The following is a 14228-nucleotide window of genomic DNA, read 5'->3' as shown; positions in this document are numbered from 1 at the left end:
CAACATTTCTTAATGAGAATTTGGCAATATTTGTATCAAAGGATTAATCTGTCTTAATGACTCAAAAAAAGAAGAAGATATTTTTCATAAGTTGCAACTACTTGGGTTATTTTCTTGCCTACTATCCATGATATTAGTTGGTCTTTTGTAGGCCAATTAAGGTAGGCCTAGCTGGATACAACTTTATAGATTAAATGATCCAACTTTTGAAACCAAACCCAGTCCACGGGTCTGTTTTGGATGGAGGCACAAGGAGAGCTGCGGGTTTTGTCATCCGAGACTCGAACTCCAGGGTGGTGGTAGTGGGCGGCTACCAGCTATTCGACATTTCGATCCTCGGGGCGGAGTTGAAGGCTACTTGGGCATGTCTTCAACATGCACGACGAGTGCTACAGACCATCCCGGTCATCTTGAAGGGTGACTCAGCCACGATGATCAGTTGGATACAAGGAGGTCCGAGGGGTGTGGGCTTGGACCACCCTCTGCTTCGAGACATTTGGATGATGGTAAGGAATGGTGGGGCCTTCCAGACCAAACATGTCTTTAGAGAGGCCAACAGAGCTACGGATTGGATGGCCGCCTATGTGGCTAGTCGTTCTGAGAGCACTTTGTTTGCCGGAGAGGGAGAATTGCCTCAGACACTTGATTTTTTGTTTTCTGATTTTATTGGATGTATTCGTACACATATTGTATGATATACTTGCCAAAAAAAAAAAAAACCATTTTATGGGATACGCTACTGCCTTTAGGTCAATGGATTTCCATTCAGATTATTGCTTCATGTGGCCTCAACGATGACATGTCCATCTTATATCATATCATAGAATCTAATAGACATCACCCATATAAAATGCCGTTCTTGGCGTAGTTTGTAAGCCGTAATTTGAGGACGAGATTTAGAATTTGGAGCAGATTTTATCCGACTCTCTTGCCTCGTCGCCTTCTTCACCGCGGTACGTTTTGTTTGGTAGTAGCAAGTCACGGACGGATGTGTGGAGAAATCACGAGCCTAGACGTTTTTTTCGGGGTTTTTGGGAGACAGAAGTCACGAGCTTAGACGAGACGTGACGCAAAGGAGCTCATGTTTGGCATGGTAGTATTTACTCTCCAAAGAAAACGGCCTGTGACTTGCATTGTACTATTGTAGTTGAAGAAGACTAATTAGTTAACAAGCGGCGTAGAGACAGATAGGAACAACGGGGGGAAAGGTTGGCTCGTATTTAATTAGAGAAGCTCAGCGAGGGGTATTAGTGGATGAAACTTGAAGAGGGCAAGTGGTGATTCACAAGCAGAGAATTGGGCTGGGGTTTATTGAGATGTGGCCAAGATCAAGCATTAGAATAATATTTGGGGAGGCAAAGTTGTGCCGTATGAGTTTCTAGTGCTTTGGTTTCTTGTGATTCTATCCACATCCCTTAAGACCGTGACATAGGATTCCATTTCCACTGGAAAATGTCTGAAACAATATCCTGCATATACTGTGATTGTCCATGTAAGTTCTGTACCGTGAGCCTGAATGTCAGCATGAAAATGTGCAGCCGATAGGTTTTGTTACTTGGATGAGAAATTTAATGGAACTTATATTGGATAACATAATAATGATTCTTTTAAACTGATACACTTATATCTCTAGCTGATACAATATTAGTATGCAGGCCAATTAACACATCTTAGTCTCTTATTGGATTCTTTATTCTAGAAAAAATTCATGCATTGGAATTTCAAAATGCTATTTTGAGCCTTTTTGGATAATCTAATAGAGTCGGACTAAATTTATTACTGGATTCATGCATTGGATAGATTATTTGAGTGTGTGTCCCGTATCAACCCAATACCTTCCGATCTAAATAGTATGGGAAGAACAAAATCCACAGAACTTTCAGCGAAACCTTAATAGATGCAAGCTGGATGGGTAAAAAGGCACAGTTCTTATGAGATATTTATATAAAAATATCCAAATAGGCTCTTAGGATCTGTTTGGCTAGATCGGATGATAGAATTGGAGTAATGAGTCAGATGAGGAAGGGAGCCAGAGAGGAGGAAGGGACTCCCCCTCCATCCAGCCAATCTAACCGCATTTAGGCAGTCCCATACAAGCCGTCAATCTTGTAATAGATAAGTTTGTCTTTACTAAATTACTTGTTGCTTTGATATCTTGATGACTGAGATATGGAGAAACCTAGCGTGTTCTGGCTTCCCACCTTGGCGGAAGTAAACCGAGATATAGTTTTCTTGCCGTATAATAGCCTCTCAAGTTGCCTAGAATTTAACTTACAAAATCAATGAAACAGTGATATTCTCATGGGTTGATCCGCGAATTAGGCTATTTGGTTTTGTTCCTGACAGGAAGCTTTTGCGTTAGGACCGGCGAGGTTTGCTGCCTCTACTAGGGTTCTTGTTGACGTAAAACGTTACAAACGTTGCGTTTACCTTACGGATAAAGTGGGAGAGAGAAGCAGAATTCAAAAAGTTGAAGTTATCTTACTAATAAGGGCGACATCAAAATGAAAATATGAATTTTTGATCATTAGAAAAGTAATTCTACATGTTTAGTTCAATAATATGCATCGGATTGGATAGATCTTGAATGCTCATACAGAGTAAAAAAAATTAAATAATATCCTTCGGCTTGCTTTTTAAAATAAGATTATAGGTTATGATAAATGATATTAGAGTAGATTTGTCTATGGTCTATGTGAAGTAGATAGAAGACACTAGCATAGATTCATTAGAGTTGACCACGGATAGATTATGGTGCTTATAATTAAATTTGAATGAATTTAGATCCTTAGCCATGAGACAATTTTAGAATTTAAATGGAGAAAATATGTAATGATCCATGCAGGCGTAATTTTTAGTTCTATATCTGCTATATAATATAATAAGTAGATTTTGGATATTTATATAAGGGCAAGAAACTCAAATAATACTGGCCACACTTTCTCTATCATAGTCCACAATCTTGTTTATACTGCCAAAGACTGCCTGATATACCCTCTTTTAAAGAAAAACAAAAGAAAGGGGATTCACGTGACAAGTCTCGGTTGTGCAGGCTGCGAATAGCTAATCCTAGGAGCCTACCTTTCTATTGTTTTCGGACGGCCTGGTAGTTGTGGATAGGCTGTCCAAGCCTAGCCCCCGTGAGGTGCTTTGAGGCCAGGATCTTTCTCAACTTTTGTGGAATGAGCAGTAAGAGTACTAGGCGAGAATTGATTAGAAATAGGAGAATGGTGGGCTTGATTCTGAAGCTCCAAATCAAGGACCGTGCCTGCATTTAGAGGACTCTGTAGCTGAATTCATCGCAGGGTATAACTATTCTCTTTCTTTGTTTAAAAGAAATAAAGGGGTTTTAAAGTTCCTCAAGAAATAAAAAAGGAACAAGGAATGACCTCCAATTGCAAGTATTTGTTTAGATTTAGGCAAACATGGTTTTGGCGACTCTTTTGTTTTTTCCTCCTTTTCCTTTTATATAAAAAGTTCATGTAGTTCGAATTGGGATTTTAAAGAGAATTGAGTATATATGTGTACAAAAAAAAGAGAAATGGTTATATATAGAAAATATCCCACCTAATTAATAATTATGGTGAGTACAAAATAACCAAATAAAAAGTTAAAAAATTTCCAAATAAACAAAATTAATATGGTTACAAAGTAGAAAATTTTCAAATAAACAAAAATTAAAATTATTTCAAATTTAAGCCAATTGAATTTAAGTAAAATATATGCAAGTAGAATGCTTTCAATTTAGTATAGTTAGACATTTATGAAATTAAATAGTGCAAAGTACCAATTTTTCAAAGAAATAAAGTTAAAATTTATTTCAAATTTAAGTTAATCATGTTTGAGTAAAAAAAATATGTGAGTAGAATATTTTGAGTTTACTATAGTCAGATATTTATGTTGAGTAGAAAATTTAATATTTTTCAAACAAAGAAAATTTGAAACTATTTCAAATTCATAATCAGATAATTATGATGAGTAGAAAATATCCAAATAAAAATAAGAATTTTTTCAAATAAATAAAATTAATATAGTTAGTGAGTAGAAAATTACTAAATAAAAACTGAAACTATTTCAGATTTAATTTAATCAAAATTAAGTAGAATATTTGAAAGCAGAATATTTCTAAATTAATATATTCAGGTTAGTAGCGAAAATTTAAAAATTTCGAAATGAAGAAAAATTGAAACAATCTCAAATACAGTTTAAACATCACCGAGTAGAATATTAGCGAGTGCAATATTTTTAAATTACTAGAGTCAAATAATTACGGCAAGTTAAAAGTTTCCAAATTAAAAAAAAATATGATTTTCAATTTAGGTTATTATAATTGAGTAGCTTGCCATCTTTGCTCTCTCTATCTCTCCTCACCACTCCCATCTCCTCGCCCCTCCCTTCTCCTCGTGTCCTCTTTCTATCTCTCCTCATGTCATCCCTCTTCCTCATATTTCTCTCCCCACATTTCTTCCTTTGCTCCATCTCTCTTACGTTTTCATTATCCCCTCTTTTTTCCCATGCCCCAAGTCCTCTTGCATGCTCTATCAATTACTACATCGTCTACTTTTACTTATTTGAATGATTACTTATATTTTGTTTTATCTATATTATTTTAAATTTTTATACGCTATTTTTACTTTATTCTTATTAATAATTTATTTTTTGTAATTTATTTATATTTTTATATTTAATATTTGTTTTTTGTGTTTCCAAAACTTAAATTCTTTTATCTTTAACCCTATCCACAGTTCAGCTCATATATAAGACTTAGAATTTGGAAACTAACCCTGGAAATTAATCCCTAAAACCTATCCAAAAGTTCAAATAAAATTAAATAGTTACTACTGCAATTCATTTCAAAAATAATCGTAACTCCATAATTATAGAAGAGTACTAAAATAAGTCAACAATATCCTAAATCAATTTATTTGCATTAGTCTCCTTTGCTAAACATTTGAACTAGCATTAGTCTTTTCTGCATTTTATAGCAAAATAGTTAGTTAAACATTTGAACTAATGAAGTATTGACAATATTTTTACCATCACTTGTATTGTTTTAGGCCAGTCAATTTTTCTCAATCACTGTTAATTTATCTAGTTTTCTCCAAATTGTTTGTTGTCTCTCCAATGATTGAATCTTGTATTTTGTCAATGTTCCTTACTTTAGATTGTATACAAAGTGAAATATTATTCGATAATGAAAATGATGTGGAATTTCACAAACACAATGACATGGCATAGTAAGATTTGTCTGGCTTATGACTTATATAACCATTCAACCACATTCAGAAATTTTTCAAAGAATTCTAGTTGGGCCTCCTCAGACTAACTTGAAGGCTAGGTCGAGCAGATCAGAAGTAGCCAACCTCTAAGGCTGGTACCTCTCAGCCTAGCTTAGTGACCTTGGCTACTGTTCTGAGACAGGTAGATCCTCTTGTGGAAGAAGCAGCTCGGTCGATCTATCTTAAAGGCATGCATGATTCGACCATGTGCTAGGTTATTACAGCACGTCTCCAATGTTGTTACGCCACATTAGCAATTTGTTGCAGCATGATCCTAAGCTTGTTGGGATACGACACCAAAAGATTTGGAAACCTATTTATTAATAGGTCTAAAGGCTCTCTGCAAAAGGTAACAAAACCTAAACAAAAAAATTACCTAAGCTAGGGAAGACTCTGTTCCTCTATTCTTTCCTCCTTCATTCTTATGTTAAACCCTCTCTAACATATCCATTAGAGGGCCCGACCAGAGCCAATCTAGCAATCTCTTACCCTCATCTATTATCTTGTCGGTCTAGGGATGTGGTCTGTTTCAGCATCCTAGGATCGACGATAGTAGATTGGCATTGCTTGCGGGAAACTTGAACGAGAAGCCATGCCATTTAGAAGGAAGAAGTAGATTGCAATATCTCTCATCAAATCTCAAGGTTCTCTAGGGAAGGACCCCTTGAGAGGTTCCCACCTTCCTCAATCATGGTTGTCGACTCCACCGCCTCAACTGTCTGCTAGAATGTTGGTGACCATGGAATAATTTGACCAGCTTCAATAGCATGTTCAGGCTTTGACCAGTCTGGTCAGGGGCCTAGTCTTAGAGAAGAAAATCCAATTAGCAGAGCCCTTTAAAGACCAATCAAATCAGCAGTTAGGTCCTAGCCAGAGGGATGATCGGCCTTACCGCTACTAGCCCCCTAAAAATGGCTGAGAAAGCTCATGCTCGGAGAATAAATTAAAGGAGTTTGAGGGGAATTCCAGCCTAGGGCAAGACTCATTCACTTGCGGAAGAGAGCGATGGTCTCAAAGAAGGCAGAAAGCTAATTTAACCTGCTAGCCAGATGAGATGAACGAGTTCTTGGCATAGGTCATGGAGAAAGTAAAGGAGAAGAAAGTAAGAAGTCCAAATGAGCCTATCCTTTGTAATGTAGCGGACTTCACCAAGCAAATCATGGCTAAACCCCTTCCTCCAAGGTTCAAGATGCCCAAGGTAGAATCGTAGGATGGGATGATGGATCATGTTGACTATCTGGAGTCTTTCAAGGCTCTTATGCTGTTACACAGTGTTTCCGATGCCATCATGTTTGGTGCCTTTGTTACCACATTGAAGAGAGCAGTTCAAGCATGGTATTTCAACCTTCAGCCATGCTCGATTAGCTCATTTGATCAGCTGAGTCAAAGATTTGTGAGCTACTTCATCAATAGCTATAGCAACTAGAAGTCCTTTACCGCCTTGATGAGTATTAAGTAGAGGAAGGATGAGACCCGCCATGAGCCTTCAATTTCGAGGTATTGGAAGTTTGTGATCTTAACCAAGCTGCAGCTATTACCATCTTGATGAACAGTCTGAGAAACTCCCGACTTAATTTTTCTCTCTCCAAGAGGCCTCCTAAGGACTTCACCAGGCTTCTTCCACGAGCAGAGAAATGCATCAATACTAAGGAGACTATGAGATCGGGTGACAATCAAGCAAAGAACATGAGGAAGAGATGAGAAGACCCATCATGGGAAGAAGAGGACTTTGGAGGGCAAAGAGCCCCCACCATGTCTGAGGACCCCCCTTGGAGATACAAGAATTATACCCTCCTGAATACTTCACGAAGCAATATTTCTATGAGTATCAAGGGGGAGAGGTACGTTCAATGGCCGGAGAGGATGAAATCAAATCCTTCTAGGAGAGACTTGAATAAGTTCTATTTTTTCCACCGTGACCACAAACATGATCCAAAAAAGTGTCAGTAGCTAAAGGATGAAATTGAGAAGCTCATCTAGCATGACAACCTCGACCAATTCATCAAGCATGGCTGAAGAGAAAGAAGGAGGAGGAGCAAACAGCTTCAGTTGACTTTAGCGATGGGCTCTAATGCCGACTCTTTGATTTTTTTTGGGTGCAATAGGCTCCTTGGGAACTGATACCACGATGACGAGCTCCTTGTCCGGTGGACTCTTAGTGATTGGCACCCAAACAATAAGCTCCTCGGCCATGGAATTATGGCTATAGATTTGCCAATGATTATGGCTCCTATGGCAGTGGGCTTCCGGACATCCGATAGAACTTCGATAAAGGTGTGCTACTGCAACTCCTGCTCAGGGAGGCAAGATCGCAATAGGAGTCTAGGAGAATGAGATCCACACTTGAGAAGAGGATCCTGGTTTGTTCATAATAATACTCGAAGCATACTAGGTATGACTTGTTCCCAGCCTGCTTGAGCTCATCCATGAACACCTTCGAGATCTTGTACACGAGGATGGCTTTCTTGCCCTTGTTTACCACCTTGGATTTCAGGGCTTTGATCCTCTCATCGGTGGATGCCAAGTGCCTCACTAGGGAGCTGATGTCATACTTGAGATGCCCAATATGGAGTTCTTGCTCCTTCAACATCTGCTTGGCATCTATAGCCCGGGCCTTTTGCAGCTCTCACCACTCCTCCACCTCTTCTGCCACTCTAGCAGCTTCCTTGGCTCTCTTCATGGTCCCATTAGTCCCTTTTCTAGACTCTTCAGCCTCCTTGTTTCCCACCTCCTTCTCGGTGAAGGCCTCATCCAGGTGAAGACCCACACTTTGGAGGTGGTCTCAAAGGGCTCTGATGCCAGATGTGGCCTGCAAGATGATAATTAGATTGCCTCAAACCCAAAAATATTTAAAGCATGAGAAAAGCAAAGGAGACTAGCACTTACTATCATGGATGAGTGAGTCATGAGCAGTCTAAGCTCAGAGGCTTGCATCACCCCCTTCAGAGGAGTCTTGAAGGGGGAGCTCATAATGCGGAGGGCATCGGTAATCATGGGGTCATCTATGAGAGGCCCAATGTTCACTAGGTCGGCCTGCTTGGCTTTGGAGGCCTTTGATCTTAGCTTCATTGCCTCGGAGCTGGGACCTTGGCTTGACTCCTATGCCTCCAAAGTGTTCCTGCAGCTGACCTTCTCATGCCGAGCCTCGGACCTAGAGGGCTCATATTGCGATGCCTTCTATTGCAAAGCTCGGAGCTTACACCTTGATTGGACAATGAGGTCGGAGCCTAGGGATTCCAGCAAGACTTCTTCACAAGCTGTTGATTATTTTGGACTTTGCTCCAAATAGTAGTTTTGAGAGGGACTCATTTGCAAGATTGACATCCCATTATATATATAAGGTAGCCTATTCTCTTATTCGTGAGAGGTGAAAAGGGTTTTTTGTTTTTGGGTGAAAGGAGGATCCAGCCGCCGCACTCCATCCTTTTTTCATCCTCTCGTGCGCTCTCGGTCTTCCGGCAACAACAGGCTTGTGTTCTTTTGATCTACCGCTCGCTGGAGGCCTTCTTCCTTCTTCCCTTCTTCAGCCGTGACTCCTCTTTGTAGCTTCTTGTTTTCGTGAGCCCCTTTCTTCTTTGCTGTTCACAGTATATGAAATAAAGGAAGGTAAGACTTTTGATATTCATTTGATCTACCATTGGAGCCGTAGAAAGGTTGCTTTGCATACTACACTTTTGATCTATCATTGTGGCTGCAGAAGGGTTGGTCCGATCGGTTATTTTGCCTTATATTTTGTTTATTGTTGTTTCCTCTTGTGATCATTTGGCAGTCCATATTTTGGGCTTTTATGTAGTTTTGTTTGTACCCTATTAGGACGATTGACATAGTGGATTGCTCCTCTCCGTGGATGTAGGCACTTGCTGCCGAACCACGTAAATCTTGACTCTTTGTGCTTATCTATTTATGCCTGTGATGTGTTTGATGAAATGCTTGAATGAGAATAACTATTAATTGGTAAGCCGGATAGATTCAATTTTGTGCCTAGTAATCCCAACAATTGGTATCAGAGCTATAGCTACTGTCGGGCAAAAAAAATTCATCTAGGGCTAATGATTCGGCTTTTATTTATCATTCCACTACTATAAGGTATGAAGTGGCTGTATTTGATGGCACAGGAGACTTCTCACTATGGAAGGTAAGGATGAAATACTTGTTGGTTAAAGAGGGTGTAACAAAGGCCCTCAAGGGTATGGATGCAATTCCAGAAGATAAGGAGGCTGTCAAAGAAGAGATTAATGAGAGAGCACTCGGGACTCTGTTTTTGGGCTTGAGTGATAAAGTCCTACGCAATGTTGTGGATCTTGATACAGCTAAGGGAGTATGGAAAAAATTGGAGAGTCTATATATGGCAAAATCCCTTACTAATAGACTGTATTTGAGGAAAAAGTTGCACACATTTCGTATGGCAGAAGGGGCTTCACTCAAAGATCACTTGGATGAGTATAATAAGCTTCTGCTTGATTTAGCAAATATTGGTGTTGAAGTTGATGAAGAAGATAAGTCTTTGATTCTGATCTACTCATTGCCTAAGTCCTTTGAGCATATTACTACTACTATGCTCTATGGAAAAGAGACAATAAGTCTTCAAGAGGTAGAAGCTACTTTGTTATCCAATGAGCTTAGATTGAAATTACAGCTACAGCATCAGGTTCAGACTCCAGCTCAAGGACTTATAGTTAGAGGTAGAGATGAACAGAAGAAAGGTGGACAAGGTAGAAGCAAATCCAAAACCAGATCAAAGTCTAGGTCCAAAAGACCATGTGTTTGTCACTATTGTAAGAAGTCAGGCCACTGGAAATCAGAATGTAGACTCCTACATTCTAAGAAAGAGAGGGAACAAAGGATAAAAGAACCATCTCAGATTTGGCAACAGTTGCAGTTTCATCGCAGGTCACAATAGTAATGATAATGATGCAGTATTTACAGCTGCTTGCAGTGTTAGTCATCCTGATACTTGGATTGTGGACTCTGGAGCATCTTTCCACATGACATCCCATAGGGAATGGTTCTCTTCTTTTAGATCATGTGAGGGGGGCACCATTCTTCTTGGAGATGATGGCATTGGCAAAGTGGAAGGTGTTGGTACAGTTCAAATTAAATCTAATGCAAGCACTGTGGTGATTTTGGACGATGTCAGATATGTTCCTCAACTAAAAAGAAACCTTCTCTCAGTACATGCTTTCGATAGTGCAGGTTTTGAGGGCAGATGGGGTAGAGGATCAATAACTATCAATAAAGGAGTATTGACTTTATTGAAAGAAAAATTGTGTGGGACCCTTTACTATTTGGATGGTAGTACAATAGTTGAACAGGCTTCAGCAGTACAGTCTTCTATTGAGCAGCTGACACACCTGTGGCATCAGAGATTGGGCCACATCTCAAATAAAGGTTTACAGGAGTTGAGCAGACGTGGTTTGCTAAGTGGTCAGAAGGTTGGTGCACTTGGATTCTGTGAGCATTGTGTGTTCGGAAAACAACACAGGGTCAGCTTTTCTACAGGCGTGCACATGACAGCTGGTATATTAGATTATATTCATTTTGACCTATGGGGGCCTGCCCCAATTACATCCAAGGGTGGATCTAGGTATTTACTCACTTTTATTGATGACTACTCCCGCAAATTCTGGATATACACTATCAGAAATAAGAGTGATGTGTTATGACACATTCAAGAGGTGGAAGGCTATGGTCGAGAGGCATACTGATAGAAAGTTGAAAACCTTCCGAACTGACAATGGATTAGAATTTGGTTCAACTGAGTTTGATGACTTTTGCAAATCATTGGGCATTGTTAGACACAGAACCACAGTCGGTACACCTCAACAGAATGGTGTGGCAGAACGCATGAACCGCACACTAATTGAGAGAGTCAGATCTATGCTATCTAGTTCTGGATTAACTAGAGATTTTTGGGCAGAGGCCGCTCATACAGCCTGCTACATTATAAACCGATCTCCAGCATCAGCATTGGGCATGAAATCTCCGGAAGAGATGTGGACAGGAAGACCTGCAGACTATTTAGTACTCAGAGTCTTTGGACCCCAAGGCTAAGAAGTGCGTATTTCTTGGATACGCATATAGGGTAAAAAGCTACAGACTATGGTGCACAGAGCCTGGATCCCAAGAATTTTTATTCAGTAGGGATATGACATTTCATGAGATAGCCACTTCTTTAAGGCAGCTACATCCTAGTTCTTCTCAGAGAGATCAGGATCAGAATCAGATGGATAGGACTGTTATGAATATTGACCAAACTATCAGATCACAGCAGCAGCAGGCAAATGAAGATACTTTTATTCTAAATTTTCAGCAACACCTGACAGATGCAGAGATACAGACTCAGGAGGAGGTTACCATGCAAGGTCAGGATCAGATTGATAGCATTGCCACTCGTAGACCTAGGCGTCAGATCAGAACACCACAAAGGTATGGCTTTGAGGATTCAGCTTGTGCTGGGTTAGTTTATTATGCTCTGAGCATTGCAGACATTATTGGTGATGAGCCGACCACATATCAGGAGGCTATTAATAGTTCACAGGCTGAACAATAGACCGTGGCTATGGTTGAAGAACTACAATCTTTAGAGAAGAATCAGACTTGGAAATTAGTCAGATTACCAGAGGACAATAAGGTAATTGGCTGCAAATAGATCTTCAAGAAAAAGGAGGGAGTCAGTCCTCAGGATTTTAGATAAAAGGCCAGGTTGGTAGCTAAGGGCTATAGTCAACAGTAGGAAATTGACTACAAGGAGATATTTTCTCATGTAGTCAAACACTCTTCTATCCGTGTGTTGCTTGCTTTAGTTGTTTCTCAGAATTTAGAGCCGGAACAGCTAGATGTTAAAACAGCTTTTTTTCACGGTGATTTAAAGGAACAGATTTATATGCAACACCCACCTGGTTTTGAGGTTCCAGACAAGGAAGATCATATATGTTTGCTCAAGAGATCATTATATGGTCTCAAGCAGTCTCCAAGATAATAGTATCGCAAATTTGATAAGATTATGGTCGACAAGCCAAGAGGGGGGGTGAATTGGGTTTCCTAAATTTTTAATCCCTTAATCAATTTGATAGATGAATGGGTAATTTAGTTAATACTAATTAAGTGCGTGTAGTGAAGTTAGTAAGACACTCAAGGCAAACACACAAGAAATATAGTGGTTCGGTGCTCTTCTAAGCACCTACATCCACTCCTCAAGCGTCCCCTTGGAAATTCACTATAATCCCGTGGATTACAGTTGGATTGTTTTTCGGGCTCACAATCTAAAAACCTTTACACTTTGATTTTCCGAGATCACCAAAAATCTATGTTAGTTTTGCGGGCTCACCAACAACCTACACCATTGGTTTTACGAGCTCACCAACCAATCTTACAAGAGATTTAAAAAGAAAAGAAGTTTGAAGCTCCTAAATGAGCAAATATAATAAATATGAACTCAAAGAAGAGATGAGAGATAGTTATCGCTTTGGGATGCTCTTCTCTTCTTTGCTCAGGTTACTTCACTTCACAATGGGTTGGTGAAGCTGTTGAATGCGCTTTCAGATTGCTCAACCACCTTCTTTTGGGATTTGAATGAAGCAACTTGATGAAGAATGCTAGGGCTTGCTTTAACTTGAATGCTCTATTGATTTCTTGCAAAAGGATATTTTCCTCTGATGAATAGTGTCTCTTAAATATCTCTCAACCTCTATTGGTCACTTTCCATTCATTAGATTTGAAATACTAGCCATTTCTAGCCGTTGGAAGCTTAAAAAGTACTTCTACAGAACTAGCCGTTATGCTCCTTTCCCTGCTGGGGTCGACTCAAGTTACTGTTCATCAGCCTTGGGGTCGACTCAACCTTCTCAGGGGTCGACTCAAGCTTCTTTGGGGTCGACCCCTACTACAGTGGGGTCGGCCTTCTCAGAAACCACAGAAATTTTATTTTTTTTTGGCATTTTCACTAGGGTCGACTCATACTTTCTTGGGGTCGACCCGTGCTACAGTGGGGTCGACTCAAGTTCCATTGGGGTCGACCTTCTCAGAGATTCCAGAGACATGATTTTTGAACACTTATCCTGGGGTTGGCTCCACTAGGGTCGGCTCCATTGGGGGTGGGCTCCACTTGTTGTTCATCTGAGCCATTTTTTCAAGGATGTGCCAGATGGTTCCAAAATGTGCCAAAGTCAACTCTACTTCTTCTCGGGTCGACTCAACTCACAATTTTCTACATCTTAAGGTTAGACTGATTCATACAATCAATGGAATATATTTCAAATAATTTTGAGTGTATGCCACGGTAGAACTTCATACCCTTAACAATGAAAATTACTGTTTTGCCCTTAAAAATATATTTCACTTGAAACTTTGCCGAATTAGATTTAAAAGCTCTCTAACATTTTTATCTCGTTGTTAATCATTGGGAGTCGTCTTAATCTCATTCTTTCAATGTATCAGGAGTGTGGTATTCATTAGTGGTGTATCAAGTTAAGCTATATTATTAATTTGATATTCCCTCAATTGTTGTGTTAATCATCGAAATAACACTATTATTCTCAATCTCCTTCTTTTTGATGATTACAAAACATTGAGTATTGGCAAATTGACTCTTGTATCAAAATTAAGGGTTTTGATTTGGAAAAAACTTAAGTTGCTGAATTTCAGCTTTTCTAAATATGAAAGTGAAAGCTCCCCCTCCTTCATCCAAATATTGCCAATTTGAACATTTGATTTTCTCCCCATTACACTTGTATTTTAAGAAAGATGGAACTTCAAGAGTTTGAGATAAAACAGGATTTTCAAGTTATGTATCGAGGCATGAGGTGTATGTGCCAAATTCAGAAATTTTGCTTAAAAATTCAGATTTTCTTGTTTTGAAATTTGAAGGTGTAGAAAATTTTCATTGTTGCACATATCTCCCCCTTAAGTGAATATATTTTCTTCCTATTTATTTCTACATTGCTCCCCTAT

The sequence above is a fragment of the Phoenix dactylifera genome, unplaced genomic scaffold, assembly GCF_009389715.1.
Source record: "Phoenix dactylifera cultivar Barhee BC4 unplaced genomic scaffold, palm_55x_up_171113_PBpolish2nd_filt_p 000162F, whole genome shotgun sequence".
NCBI classification, from domain to species: domain Eukaryota; kingdom Viridiplantae; phylum Streptophyta; class Magnoliopsida; order Arecales; family Arecaceae; genus Phoenix; species Phoenix dactylifera.
Note: the sequence above shows the minus strand (reverse complement) of the source record.